This window comes from Durio zibethinus, chromosome 14, assembly GCF_047325235.1.
Source record: "Durio zibethinus cultivar Kanyao isolate XHJ-2024 chromosome 14, ASM4732523v1, whole genome shotgun sequence".
NCBI classification, from domain to species: domain Eukaryota; kingdom Viridiplantae; phylum Streptophyta; class Magnoliopsida; order Malvales; family Malvaceae; genus Durio; species Durio zibethinus.
In genome coordinates this window covers 14,673,184-14,687,249 of record NC_143175.1, presented here as the reverse complement: position 1 = coordinate 14,687,249, position 14,066 = coordinate 14,673,184, and the positions used below count along the sequence as shown (strand labels likewise).

Genomic DNA, 14,066 nt, shown 5'->3' with positions numbered 1-14,066 from the left:
TCTCAACTAAACCAAGCATTAGTGGTGTCATATCGTTGTTACCTATTGGATGACAGTGGTAGTCTTGTGGCCCTTGTTTGAGTTTTTCCTATGCCAAATGATTGTGGCATGGCCTCATACATCATTTCTTCCACTCGCCCATTGAGTAATCAATCGGGTGGGTTATGGATCGGTACACATGGATGCTACTACTTGTATCTAATGGGCATATGAGTGGTGCAATGGTTGTACGTGTTGGCAGGTTCCATCCTCGATGCATCAAATTGTCAGCCCATCATCATCTTCAATCTCTTTTTTTATGGTTATTATACCCTAAAAGCATAATCGAGATCCTATGTTGCATACCTAAATCAATGAAAACTAGATGTCTTACCATCCCTCATCCATCTTGTGTCCTTAGGAGCTACGAGTCAAACTTTAATCATGCCTCATGGCCCAAATGTGGGACCTAAATCTTTATGGTTGCATTAGTGCACCAGTGTTTGATTGTGCTCTTAAATATGGAATGGTTTGTGGGTTTGGGCACTCAACCCATCTGATGTTATGCATTTCACGTGCTTGACATGTACAATGTTTATGCCCTGTGTTGGCTCTTTCTATCTAATGTTATGTATTTTCGTGAACCAAAGGTGGGGCATGACCTCTTTTTTTGGACCCAATGTTAGCCTCAATAGGTCGATCTAAGTGAAAAACATTGTCTGGTGGGAAGTTTGGCTAGGGCAACACATCTATTAAAAGATAACGCAAGTGTCCTACGATGAGTTTAACAAGAACAAAAACTCATGTGGAATAAAAGGGTAAAAGCTCATTTGATTTTGATTTCCAATACAAATACAAACTATGAAAACTTGGCCTATTCATCCTTTAAACCTTCAAAATTTAAGGTTAGAGGTGTCATAAAAGTTACCATAGGGATAACTAGCTTGTGGCAACCAAGCATTCATAGCGATGTTGCTTTTTAATCTTTCGATGTTGGCTATTTCAATCATTATGAAGCAGAATTCACCAAATGTTGGATTGGTCACCCACCAATAAAAGACGTGAGCTGGGTTTTAACCATCATGAGATAGGTTAGTTTTACCCTATTGATGGCAATGTCGCAATAGTAATTAACCTAGTATAAAAGGAATAGTTAATTAGCATAATTGGTCATTATGCTTGGTTGAAAAGCCAATGGTGTGAAGCTATCGTGCACTAGATTATGACTGAATGCCTATAAGTCAAAATTTGGGCTAGAAGTGATGCATGCACCCATCACCTAATTGCTAACCCATAGTACAGGCCCATAGCCCCCAATGGCATGTATCGTAGGTGTAGCCCTTATGGCAGACAAGTCACACAGGCTTCTTTAGAACTCAATTCCCACCAAGTAATAGGTAGAATCCTTTGCAGACAACTTAAATACGTGACAGGATATTGTAAATGGCAGATTGGCCTTGCTACCATAATCCACTAAGATTTAGCCCTTTATTGCTTTGATTTATTCCTTCTTCCCCCCTCACACCCACCAAAGTCTTTTCACTTCATTTTTTTTACACTATACCACACTAGGGTTGGGGATGAATGGTGTTTTCCATTACAACCAATTTGGTCAGGTGATGATGTCCCTCCTTCGAGCATCTAAGTAAATGATAATTGAATGCCTTTGGTATTTGTTACAAGGATGGGCTCACTTTCGATACAGGTACTTTTCTTGAACTCTACTGGCCCTTGGTATGGGTTGTTGCCTTGACCACCATCGATAGCATTTGGCCATTGATAGGTACAAGTAATCATATCCAACACCATCGATAGATGTTGGCTTGTTGCTAGCTCAGACTCCATCATCAGATACTGGCCCCTTAGTATAGGATGTTGCCTTAGACAACATCATAATATGCTAGCACTTCGTGCAGGCACTTACCTTAACCACTATCAACATAAGTGGAACCTTGGTTGGTGTGGGTTATTGCCTTCATCGCCTCTTTAGCTGGTGCTAGTGTCACAAACTTTGGTCTTAAGCCAAACTCCATATAGCCTTAGACTAGGAATGAATTTTATATGCCTAAGTCAACCTACGAAACAATCGTGCAAACATAAAACCAACATCGAAAGGTAGAATACGCAAGCTTAAGAACATAAGGGAATGCCGGAATGCTCTGTTTAGTAGTGAATGCTTACAAATAAGGGTGGGGTGGCCTTTTATTTATAGATGAGGCCCCAGTTCTAGTATGGTTCTTCCTAATATCAAAAGATTACAATTTCAAATTAAAAAATACAAATTACAAAGAGTACATTGGCCCCACTCTCCTTGACCCACCTAGGTATGATACGAGCATGTTGCGGGCCTGGTCCCGATGCTAAAGGCCAGCTTAACTGTTGAGCAAGTGGTTTGGATTCTTTTACCATGATTATTGCATGAACCATTGCCTTTGTCTCTGGTGTTCGAGCCTTGGCCACTGGTGCGTAGGCCTTAGCTTTTGGTGTACACACCTAGGGCATTACATTCTCCTTCATCTGATCTCGCAAGCCCAAGTCGTGTCCTCTATGTGGAACTACCTAATTTGGTCCTGAAACTATCATAAGTCTTTTGCTAGTTCCTAACTAACTTCACTATCTAGAAACCCTTTCCATTGCACCAAGTACACCTATCTTGGTTTATAACTCTATCACCTTATGATATGGTTAGCAAGAATGCATTGGACTCATTTATTGTATGAGGCCCTAGCTCCCAATAGTGCAGGCTTTGACTCTGCCTGCCTTGAATCCCCTGGGTCCTCATAGATCAGCTTGAGCAAGCTAACATGGAAATTGGGTATACCTTCAGCTTTGGTGGCATATCCAGCTTGTAGTCAACCTTGCCTACCTTCTTAAGAACTTTGAAAAGTCCCTCTACCTCCAAACTAGGCCCTTGTGTAGACCTTTGTTCACATGATGGGGTACACATTCACCAAGACCAAGTCCTCCACCTGAAACTACATGTCCCCCATCTGAAACTCCATGTCTCTTATTTTTTGGTCTACCAAGTCCTTAGACTTATTTCCTGCCTTATGAAGATAGACTCTGGCTATTTGGCTTCCTCCAACCAAGCCTTGGCAAACTTATATGCTGTTGGGTTAGGCCCTGTGTAACCTGCTACAATCAAACCTGGTGTTGCTGGCTGCTGCCTTATCGTAATCTCAAAAAAGCTCTAATTCGTTGCGTCACTCCACTGTAGGTTGTATGAGAACTGGGTGACACTAAGCAACTTGGGCCAATCCCACTATATGATGCCACATAGTACCTAAGGTAAACCTTCAATAGTCTATTTACTTATTCATTCTACCCATCGATCTAGGGGTACATGCTAGTGGAAAAGTTTAAGTCTGACTATAACAACTTGAATAACTCAGTCCAAAACTACCCTATGAATCACCTATCTCGATCACTAACAATGGTCTATGGTACTCCCTACTACTTCACCATATTTTTCAATAAATGAGCTACTTTCTCAATTGGGCACTCCTTGGTTGCTAGAATGAAAGTCGCATACTTAGAAAATCTATCCACCACTACCATAATGCTCTCAAACCCATCCATATTTGGTAGACTGACTATGAAATCTAGAATGATGCTCTCTCATGGTCACTCTAGTATAGGCAAAAGCTCTAAAAGACTAACTGGTGGCTTGAGCTCTACTTTTTCCTATTAGCACACAAGATAGGTTTTCACATAGGTTCAGCATCATCTTTCATGTAAAGCTAGTAGTATCGATCCTCTAGCATGCCCAAGTAACCAGCCCATTTCAAATCATGGCACTCTTGCATTACTTCCTAGCGGAGCTTCCCATGTTATGGCACAAACAATCGATTGCCCTTGGTGAACAATAAATCATCCTACAACTAAAACTATCTAATCTTACCTTTCTTGGCATGGTCAATTAGAGTCTTTGTTATAGGATCGTGGGATAGCCTTTTTTTAATGTGCGGCATTAAAGACCTTTCTAGTTGGTTGATGGCAGTAAGGCTCACCTCTCAACTACAGGTGTCAGCCATTGTGTTTGCACGCCTAAGCTTGTACTCAACCTATAATCAAATTTCAAAAGAAAGTCTTACCAGTAGGCCTGCTTAGGGGATAGCTTTTGCTATGTCTGGAAGTAGCTAGTTACGATGTTATCAATTTTACCATAAATCGTGACCCTAATAGGTAGTGCTACCAAGGGTAAAAGTAGTGCACCACTATTGTGATCTCTTTCTCATGGACCATGTATCTACACTCGATCTTATTGAGCTTTCAACTTTTAAATGCAACTAAATGGTTCTCTTCCATTAACATGCCCCCAATCGTAAAGTTTGATGCATCTATATTCACCTCATATAGTTTGGCTTGGTCTAACAAGGCTAAGACTAGCTCTTCAGCCACTACCTACTTCAATTGATTAAAGGCTTATGAGCACTCAATGCACTAATCCCACACTCTTCCCTTCTTGAGCAAGTCAGTCAATAGTGTGGTGATGAATGAGTGGCATTTGATGAAGCATCGATAGTTGTTAACCAGCCCAAGTAATGATCTTAGCTCAATGACCTTGGCTAGTGGTTCCCAATCCAAAATTGGATGGACCTTGCTTACATCCATGCCTATCTTGCCAACTTCCACTAGGTGGCCTAAAAATGATACCTCTCACAGGGTAAATTAGCACATCTTTTTCTTTATAACAGTTCATTCACCTATAAAACCTAAAACACTTGCCTTAAGTGGTCCACATGCTCTTCTAGTGTCTGGCTATAAACCACAACATCATTAAGATAAATTACAACAAAATGATCAAGAAACAATTACAGTTCCTTGTTCATAAGCATGCAAAATGTTGTTGGTGCATTGGTGCATTCGAATGGCTTGGCTAAGAACTTGTAAGAGCCATAACAGGTGACACATGCGATTTTGGACTCATTTCCCTCTGTAATTCTAACCTAGTAATACCTTGACCGTAAATCTAGCTTGGTGAACCACCTTATGCCTCTAAGTTGGTTGAATAAGTCAACAATGAGGGGGATAGGATACTTGTTCTGAATGGTCAACTTGTTCAGTGCCTGGTAATCAATAAACAACCATAAAGACCCATCATGCTATGTTGGAACAAAATTAAGGCACCATATAAGGCCTTGGATGGCCTGATGTAGCCAACATTGATCAGCTTTCTAAGCTAATTCCTTAACTCCTCTGACTCTAGGGGTGACATTCAGTAAGGGGAATTGGTTGGTGATTTAGCCTTAGGTGCCACCTCGATCTTATGGTCCACCTCTCTCTTGAGTGGTAGCCTACTAGGTAACTATGCAGGCATCATATCGCTAAAGGCCTCCAACATCTTTAGCACTTCCAATAAGGTGTTAGACTCTGGCTCATTAGGTTCATCATACTTTAGGGTAGTCAAAAAGGTTTCTTCATTCCTACTCACTGCCTTGGCAAATTGAATAGTCGATAGCATTCTAGTCCCAAACTCAGATTCGCACCTCAATGGTATAAGGCATTGGCATCATGCATCCAAAATGCATATGTATTTGACAAAAGGCACAAGAAAGCATTAATCCAAATAGGGAAATCTAAACCAACCATAAACTCATAATCATCTAAGAGCATTACTTCAATGGTCTTTTTGCCCTTCCAATCTCTAAGTTGTTACTCTACCTTATGTGCCACTCCAATGGTTAAGACTTCTTTGGAGTTGACTGTCTTGATGGTACCAGTCCTCTTGTCACCTTTAGGCTGAGTTTTTGGGCTCTATCACTAGAAATGAACAAATGTAAAGCTCTTGTGTCCACCAAAGTGTTCATTTTCTAATTTACAACCAATAGATCCACATACATTAGTCCCTTTGGCTTGTATCTCCCTTTACCTTGGATTGCATTGAACAAAATTAAGCTAAGCTTTGTAGTCCCCCTTTCTGGCTTCTCATCCAACCCTTTGTCGATGGTAGTTAGCTTACCCTTCTTAGGGTAGTCTTGTGCTACATGTGGCCCTCCACATAAGAAGTAAGAGATTGACTCCCGATCTCTACTAGCCTTTCACTTCCCTATTGGAGGTCTCCTCTCGCCATCCTTAGCTAAATGGTCTTGGTCCTCAGCTAATTATTACATGAACCACCACCTCTGTCTTAGTGCACAAGCCTTGGCTACTAAGGTGCAACCTTCAGGTCTTGGTATGCCTACCCAAGGCATGACATTTTCCCTTACCTAATCTCATAATGCCCTTATCACATCCTCTATTTAGAACTGCTTGATCTGATCCTGGAACTGCCATAGGTCTTCAACTAGTTCTCTACTAGCTTCACTATTTAGAAGCCCTTTCCATTGCTCCAAGTACTCTTGTTTTGGTTTATAACTCTATTACTTTATGACTCAATCAACAAGAATGAATTGGACCTCTTTCTCATATAAGGCCTTAGCTCTCAATAGTGCACGCCTTGACTCCGTCTGCCCTAGATCCCCCTAGTCCTCATAGAATAGCTTGAACATGCTAACTTGGAAAATTAAATGTACCTTTAACTTTGGTGGTATATCCAGCATGTAGGCAACCTTGCCTACCCTCTTAAAAACTTTGAAAAGTCCTTCATACCTCTGGACTAGGCCCTTATGCAAACCCTTATTGTGCATGATGAGGTACAGCTTCACCAAGACCAAGTCCCTCACTTAGAACTGCACATCCCCTCTTTTTTGGTCTACCAACTTCTTGGACTTCTTTGCTACTTTGTGTAGATAGATTCTAGCTAGGTCGGCTTGCTCCTACCATGCCTTAGCAAACTTATATGTGGTTGGCTTAAGCCCTATGAAACTTGTTGTAATCAAACTTGGAGTTAGCAGTTGCTACCATATCACAATTTGCTTCACTCTACTATAGGTTGTATGAGAACTGGGTAACATTAAGTAGTTTAGGCCAGTCCCACTATATGGCACTCACATAGTGCCCGAGGTAAACCTCTAATAGTCCATTTACTCATTCAATCTACCCATAGGTTTGGGGGTGCAAGTTGGTGGAAAAGTTCAAGTCTGACCCTAATAGCTTAAAAAACTCAGTCTATAATCACCCTGTGAATCACCTATCCCAATCACTAACAAAGGTCTATGGTATTCCCCAGTACTTTACCACTTTTTTCAAGAACAAATAGGTTGCCACCTCGATTGGGCACTCCTTGGTTGCTACAATGAAAGTCCTATACTTAGAAAATCCATCGACCACTACCATAATGCTTTGAAATCCATCCACTTTGGGTAGACTTATTATGAAATCCAAAGTGATGCTCTCATATGGTCACTTTGGTATAGACATAGGCTCCAAAAGATTCCTGATAGATTGAGTTTACTTTGTCTTATTGGCACACAAGATAGGTTTTCACATAGGCCTTAACATCATTCCTCATGTATGACTAATAGTATCAATCTTTTAGCAAAGCTAAGATGTGAAGCACACTCAAGTATTATGGGATAGCCCTTCTCTAATGCATGGCACCAAAGACCCTTCTAGTTGGCTAATGGTAGCAAGGCTTGCCTTTCAGCTAAGGGTGTTAGCCACTGTGTTTACATGCCAAGGCTTATACTCTAACCTGTAACCAAATTTTACAAATATGTCTTACCGATAGGCCTATTTGGTGGATAACTTCTTTTGTGTCTAGAAGTAACTGGTTACAACGTTGTCAATTCTAACCACAAACCTCAACCTCAATCCTAACATGCAATGCTACTAAGTGCACAAGTAGTGCACCACTACTGTCATCTCGTTCTCTTAAATCATGTATCTACGCTTGGTCTCATTGAGCTTTTGGCACTCAAATGTAGCCAAATGGTTCTCCTACAGTAGCACACACCCAATTACAAAGTTTAATATATCTGTATCTACCTTATATGGTTTGGCATGGTCTAGCAAGGCTAAGACTAGCTCTTTGATCACTACTTACTTTAACTGATCAAAAGCCTACTGGTACTCAATGCTCAAGTCCCACACTCTCCCCTTCTTAGGCAAGTCAGTCAATGGTATGGCGATGGACAAGTGACCTTTGATAAAGCATCGATAGTAGTTAACTAGCCCAAGGAATGATCTCAACTCAGTGACCTTGGCTGGTGGTTCCCAATCTAGAATTGCACAAACCTTATTGGTATCTATGCGTATCCTGCCACCTTCCACTATATGGCCTAGAAATTATACCTTTCGTTGGGCAAATGAGCATTTCTCTTTCTTTACAAATAGTTTGTTCACCTACAGAACCTGGAACACCTACCTCAAGTTGTTTATATGCTCATTCAATGTCTGGTTATATATCATAATATCATCAAGATTAACCATAACAAAATGATCAAGGAATGGTCATAATACCATGTTCATGAGCATGCAGAATGTTGTCGGAGCATTGGTGAGTTTAAATGGCATGACCAAGAACTCGTAAGAGCCATAACGGGTGACACAAGCAGTTTTAGGCTTATCTCCTTTTACGATCCTAACCTGGTAATACCTTGACTGCAAATCTAACTTGGTGAACCACCTTGCACTTCTAAGTTGGTCGAACAAGTTAGCAATGAGGGAGATAGGATACTTGTTCTTGATTATCAGCTTGTTCAATGCTCGATACTCAATATACAATTGCAAAGACCCATCATGCTTGCATTAAAACAAAATCAGGGCATCATATGAGGCATTGGATGGCTTGATGTAGCCAACATCGATCAACTTCCTAAGTTACTTCTTCAACTCTTTCAACTTTAAGGTGACATTTGCTAGAAGGCCTTGGCTGACAGCTTAGCCTTAGGTACTGGCTTGATCTTATGGTCTACCTTTATCTTGAGTGATAGCCTACTAGGTAACTATACAGGCATCATATTATTAAAGGCCTCATACACATCTAGTACTTCTAAACGGGTGTCAGTTTTTAGGTCATTAGGTTCATCATACTTCAAGGCAACCAATAAGGTATCTTTATTCCTACTCACCGCCTTGGCAAATTGAATGAATGATAGCACCTTGGTACCAAGCTCGGACTCATGCTTTGTTGGTGCAAGGTATTGGCACTTTACATCCAGAATGCATATGGAGTTGGCAAAAGGCATAAGGAAGGCATCAATCCAAATAAGGAAATTTAAACTAACCATAAACTCATAATCATCTAAGGGTATTACTTCAATGGTCTCCTTGCCCTTCCAATATCTAAGTTTTAGCTCTACCCTATATGCCACTCTAATGGTTGGAACCTCATTAGAGTTGACTGTCTTGATGGTACCAATCACCTTATGCACTTTTAGGTTAAGTTTCTAGGCTCCATTATTAGAAATGAACTAATGTGAAGCTCTTGTGTCCACTAGAGCATTCATTTTCTTGCCTGTAGCAAATAGATTCACATACCCAAAGGTGAGCCACACCTTGTCCTATTGGCACACAAGACAAGTCTTCACATAGGCCTCCATATCCTCCCTCATGTGTGGTTAGTAGTACTAATCTTTTAGCAAAGCCAAGGTGTGGCTCAACCTTAGGTGTCTAGCCCACTTTGAATCATGGCACTCGTTCATGACTTTCTTATGGAGCTTTCCATGTTACAGCACAAACAACCTACTACCCTTGGTAAGGAACAAATCATCCTATACCCAAAATCGTCTAGTCTTACCTTACTTGGCATGCTCGATAAGAGCTTTGGTTGTAGGATCATACACGAGCCATTCTTTGATGCGTGGCACTAAAAAACCCTTTAGTTGGCTAATGGTAGCTAGGCTCACCTTCCTACTTAATGCATCAGCCATTAGGTTTGCCTGCCTAGGTTTGTACTCTAACCTATAATCAAATTCCATAAGAAAATCCTACCATCTTGTTTACTTAAGGGATAGCTTCTTCTACGTCTAGAAGTAGCTGATTGCCACATTGGCTGTCCTGACCATGAACCTTGACCCCAACAGGTAATGGCACCAAGTGTGGAAGTAATGCACCACTGCTATCATTTTTTCTCCTAAACCGTGTACTTGTACTTGGTCTCATTGAGCTTTTAGCTCTCAAATACAATTGGATGACCCTTCTGCATCAACACAGCCCCTATTGCATAGTCTGATGCATCCTTATCACCTCATATACCTTGGCATAGTCGATTGGCTTCTCAGTCACAGCTTGCTTCAAATGATCAAAAGCTTCTTGGCACCTTGTGCTCCACTCTTATGCTCTCCCCTTTTTGAGCAAGTCAGTCAATGGTGTGGCTATGGTTGAGTGGCCTTTGATGAAGCATCTATAGTAGTTGATGAGCCCAAGGAATGACCTTAACTTAGTGACCTTGGTTGGCGGTTCCCACTCTATGATGGTACATACATTGTCTTGATCCATGCGAATCCTGTCACCTCCCATTATGTGGCTTAAAAATAAGATTTCTTGCTTGGCAAATGAGCACTTCTTCCGCTTGACATACATTTCATTCACTCATAACACCTCAAACACCTATCTTAAATAATCTACATGGTTCTCCAATGTTTAGCTCTACACCATAATATCTTCAAGATAAACCACAACAAAATGATTAAAGAACAACTGAAGTACCTTGTTCATTAGAGTGCAAAATGTGGCTAGAGCATTGGTGAGTCCGAATGGCATAACCAAGAACTCATACGAACCATAGTGGGTAACACATACTATCTTGGGCTCATCTCCCTCCACGATCATAACTTGGTAGTAATCTAACCTCAAATCAAGCTTGGAAAACCACCTTGCGCTTTCAAGTTGATCGAACAAGTCTGCAATGAGTGGGATAGGATACTTGTTCTTCACGGTCAGCTTGTTCAATGCCTAGTAGTCTATACACAATTATAGTGACCCATCATGCTTGCATTAGAACAACACCAATGCACCACACGGGCCTTAGATGACCTGATGTACCCTACATCAATCAGCTTTCCAAGCTATTTCGTCAACTCCTCCAACTCTAAAAAAGACATTCAGTAAGAGGCCTTGGCTAGTGGCTTGGCCTTAGACACCAGTTCGATCCTGTGGTCCAACTCTCTCTTAAGTGATAACCTACCTAGCAACTTGCAGACATCACATCGCTAAAGGCCTCTAGCACCTTTAACACCCTCAAAGGGGTGTCAGTCTTTTTTTCCCTTAATTTTTCATACTTTAAGACTGCCAAAAAGGTGTCTTTATCCCTACTCACTATCTTGGCAAATTGAATGGTTGATAGCACCTTGGACCTAATCTTGGACTTGTGTTTTAATGGTATAAGGCATTAGCACCTTGCATCCAAAATACATATACAATTGGTAAAAGGCACAAGAAGGGCATTAATCCAAACAAGGTAATCTAACCTAATCACAAACTCATAGTCATCCAAGGGTATCATCTTAATGGTTTCTTTGCTTTCTCAGCCTTCAAGCTGTAACTCCACTCCCCGTACTACTCTAATGGCTATAACCTTCTTAGAGTTCACCGTTTGATGGTATCGATCTTTTTTTACACTTTCAATCCAAGTTTTTAGGCTCCATCACCTTAAATAAATAAATATGAAGTACCTATGTCCACTAGTGCGCTCACTTTTTTGCTTGTAACCATCAGATCTACAAACATCAAGCCCTTTGGCTTGTGCCTCCCCTTACTTTGGACAGTATTGAGCACCGATAACCTAAGCTTTGCCACCTCACTTTTGGCTCTTCATCTGACTTTTTATCTATAATAGCTAGTTTACCTTTTTTTGGGTAATTACGCATTATATGTCTTTTTCTATATAAGTAGCATGAGATTGGCTCTTAGTCTCCTTTTACCTTCCACTTCCCTACTGGTGGCTTCCTCTCACCATATTTGTTCGAACGGTCTTGATCCTTATATTTGGACTAGTAGTCACAATCTTTTCCCTTGGACTGTCTCTCTCAATCCCTCTTATCCTTACCCTTTCCCTTAGGCTTGGAAGACTCAAACTTGTTTTGTGGTTTAAGCTCCACCAAAGACTCAACAGTAGTCATGGCTTCAGCTAAGTCATGAACTTCCTTTTGTTGTAGCTCATGCTTCACCCATGGCTTTAGCCTATCTATGAAGGTAAATAAACCCTCTATCTCACTCAAATCTAAAATCTGAAGCATCAGTTTAAAGAATTTTTGGATATACTCCTTCACATCCCCTTACTGGCTAAGCCTACATAACTTTACCTATGCCTCATCATTGGTGTACTCTAGGTCAAACTACTCCCTGAACTTTTTTTGGAACTCTTTTCATGTTTCAATTATGGCATCCCCGTACTAGACATCATTACACCTGTACCTCTACCATAATAAGGTAACATCAATAAGATACATTGAAGTGGTGTTTACTTTGGTAACATCATCTTGCATGCCCATAACCTAAAAATATTGCTCCATCCATCATAAGTAGTTATCTACTTCCTTGGTTGCCCTTGTCCTCTTGAACTCTTTGGGCTTAGGAATTTTCACATAGGTTTTAGACACTCCAACAAAACTGTCATTAAGCAAACATGCCATTCTTAATGATAGTCTTGTAAGCAATAAGCTCACCCCTAAGCTCTTTCATTTTTCCACGCATGGCCTTCATCTCATTGCACATGGTCTTCACTTGGGCTTCCAAGACTTCATTCCTCTAGGCCATCATGTCAGGGCCTTTATTAATAGTAGCTTATAACTCACCCTTGAGCTTCTTCTTCATAAAGTTTAGCATTTTAACATGAGTTTCCACATCGTCAAGCTTATCCTTCACATTGCCTATAGTCACTTCTATCTTGGATCACCTCCCATTCATGGTAAACCAAATATCTCTCAAATTGGCTTTCTTGCCCTTTTCGCAGCCTTGCTCTTGGGCCTCTGGTTATTGCTTAGCAACATCACTCTGGGATGCCATCTCCTCGACTGTGATCTAACTTGCACACAAACATAAGTAGAACCTAAACCAAACCTGCTCTAATATCACCTGTCATGGGCTTTAACCTAAGACTTAGAATTCATGTGGTCTTAGGTTTAGAATCATTTTTTTTTTAGCCTAAGTCAGCCTAAAACACAAGTGTGTGGGCACTAAAACAATTGAAAGGATAGAATGTGCAAGTTTGAGAGAGTTAGAGAATTATTGGAATTTACACTATATATTACTGAAGCAAAATGTCTAATGATGTACAAATGAAGGTTAAAAGACCCTTTATTTATAGTTAAGGCCCCAAGCTATACTTATGGCTAACTTTTAAAATCAAAAGATTACAATATCTCTTAAAAATTAGGGATTACACATTAATACAAAAGGCTTATCCTAATTTTCAGGGTCAATAAGATCCTACCAAAAGCTCCTACCAATCCTAACTGATTTTGGAAGATTTTGGTGTGCATTGACTCCCTTAGGCCCTCTTAGGTGTGGTATGAGCATCTTATGGGCCTCTTGTGGACTTGGCCCTAGCTATGTGGGTAGGCCTGCATGCTGTGCGATTGGTCTGAACCCTTCTCTAAGGCCTAGTGCACAAACCCCTACCAATGTCCTTGGGACTCTAGCCTTAACCTCTAGTGCTTGGACCTGTGCGTTTGGTGTGCCTACCCATGGTGTAACACAGACACATGCCTTAACCACCATCAACTCAAGCTAGCCTTTGGTACGAGCACTTATCTCGACTACTATTAGTATAAGTTGGCTTTTTATACAAGCACTTACCTTGACCACCATCAGTACATGCATGCCTTGATCAGCATCGGCACTATCTAGAATTGGTAAGGACATATGCCTTAATCAACATCAGTAGAAGATAGCCCTTGGTGTAAGCACATTCTTCGACCACCATCGACATCTACAAACCTTTAGTGCAAGATATGCCTATTTGAAAAATATGTCTTTATTTAAGATACTTTAATGTCTACTGCTAGCATATCTATAAAATCTATCATGCTCTTTAAGGGGTGGTAGTCCTTCCACCTCTTCTCTTTCTCGTAGGGGAGTAAATGTGTGTGATGGGCCTATTATTGGGTACATCTTGGTTGTGCATTCCTTTTAGCCATTTTATTTGATGACTACTTACTCTGATGACCTGTAGGTGCCTATGACCTCATCGATTGGCATGCATGTGAAAAGAGAGAGTTGAGCTAAAGCCCGTGCCTACGATTAATGCTACCATAGACCCT

At 40.8% G+C, this 14,066-nt stretch overlaps 1 pseudogene; it reads left to right on the top strand.

Annotated features, from left to right (window-relative positions):
- Positions 1-562: 562 nt before the first annotated feature.
- LOC149515064 (25S ribosomal RNA) lies at positions 563-1,482 on the top strand (annotated as a pseudogene; the record flags this gene model as incomplete).
- Positions 1,483-14,066: the final 12,584 nt, after the last annotated feature.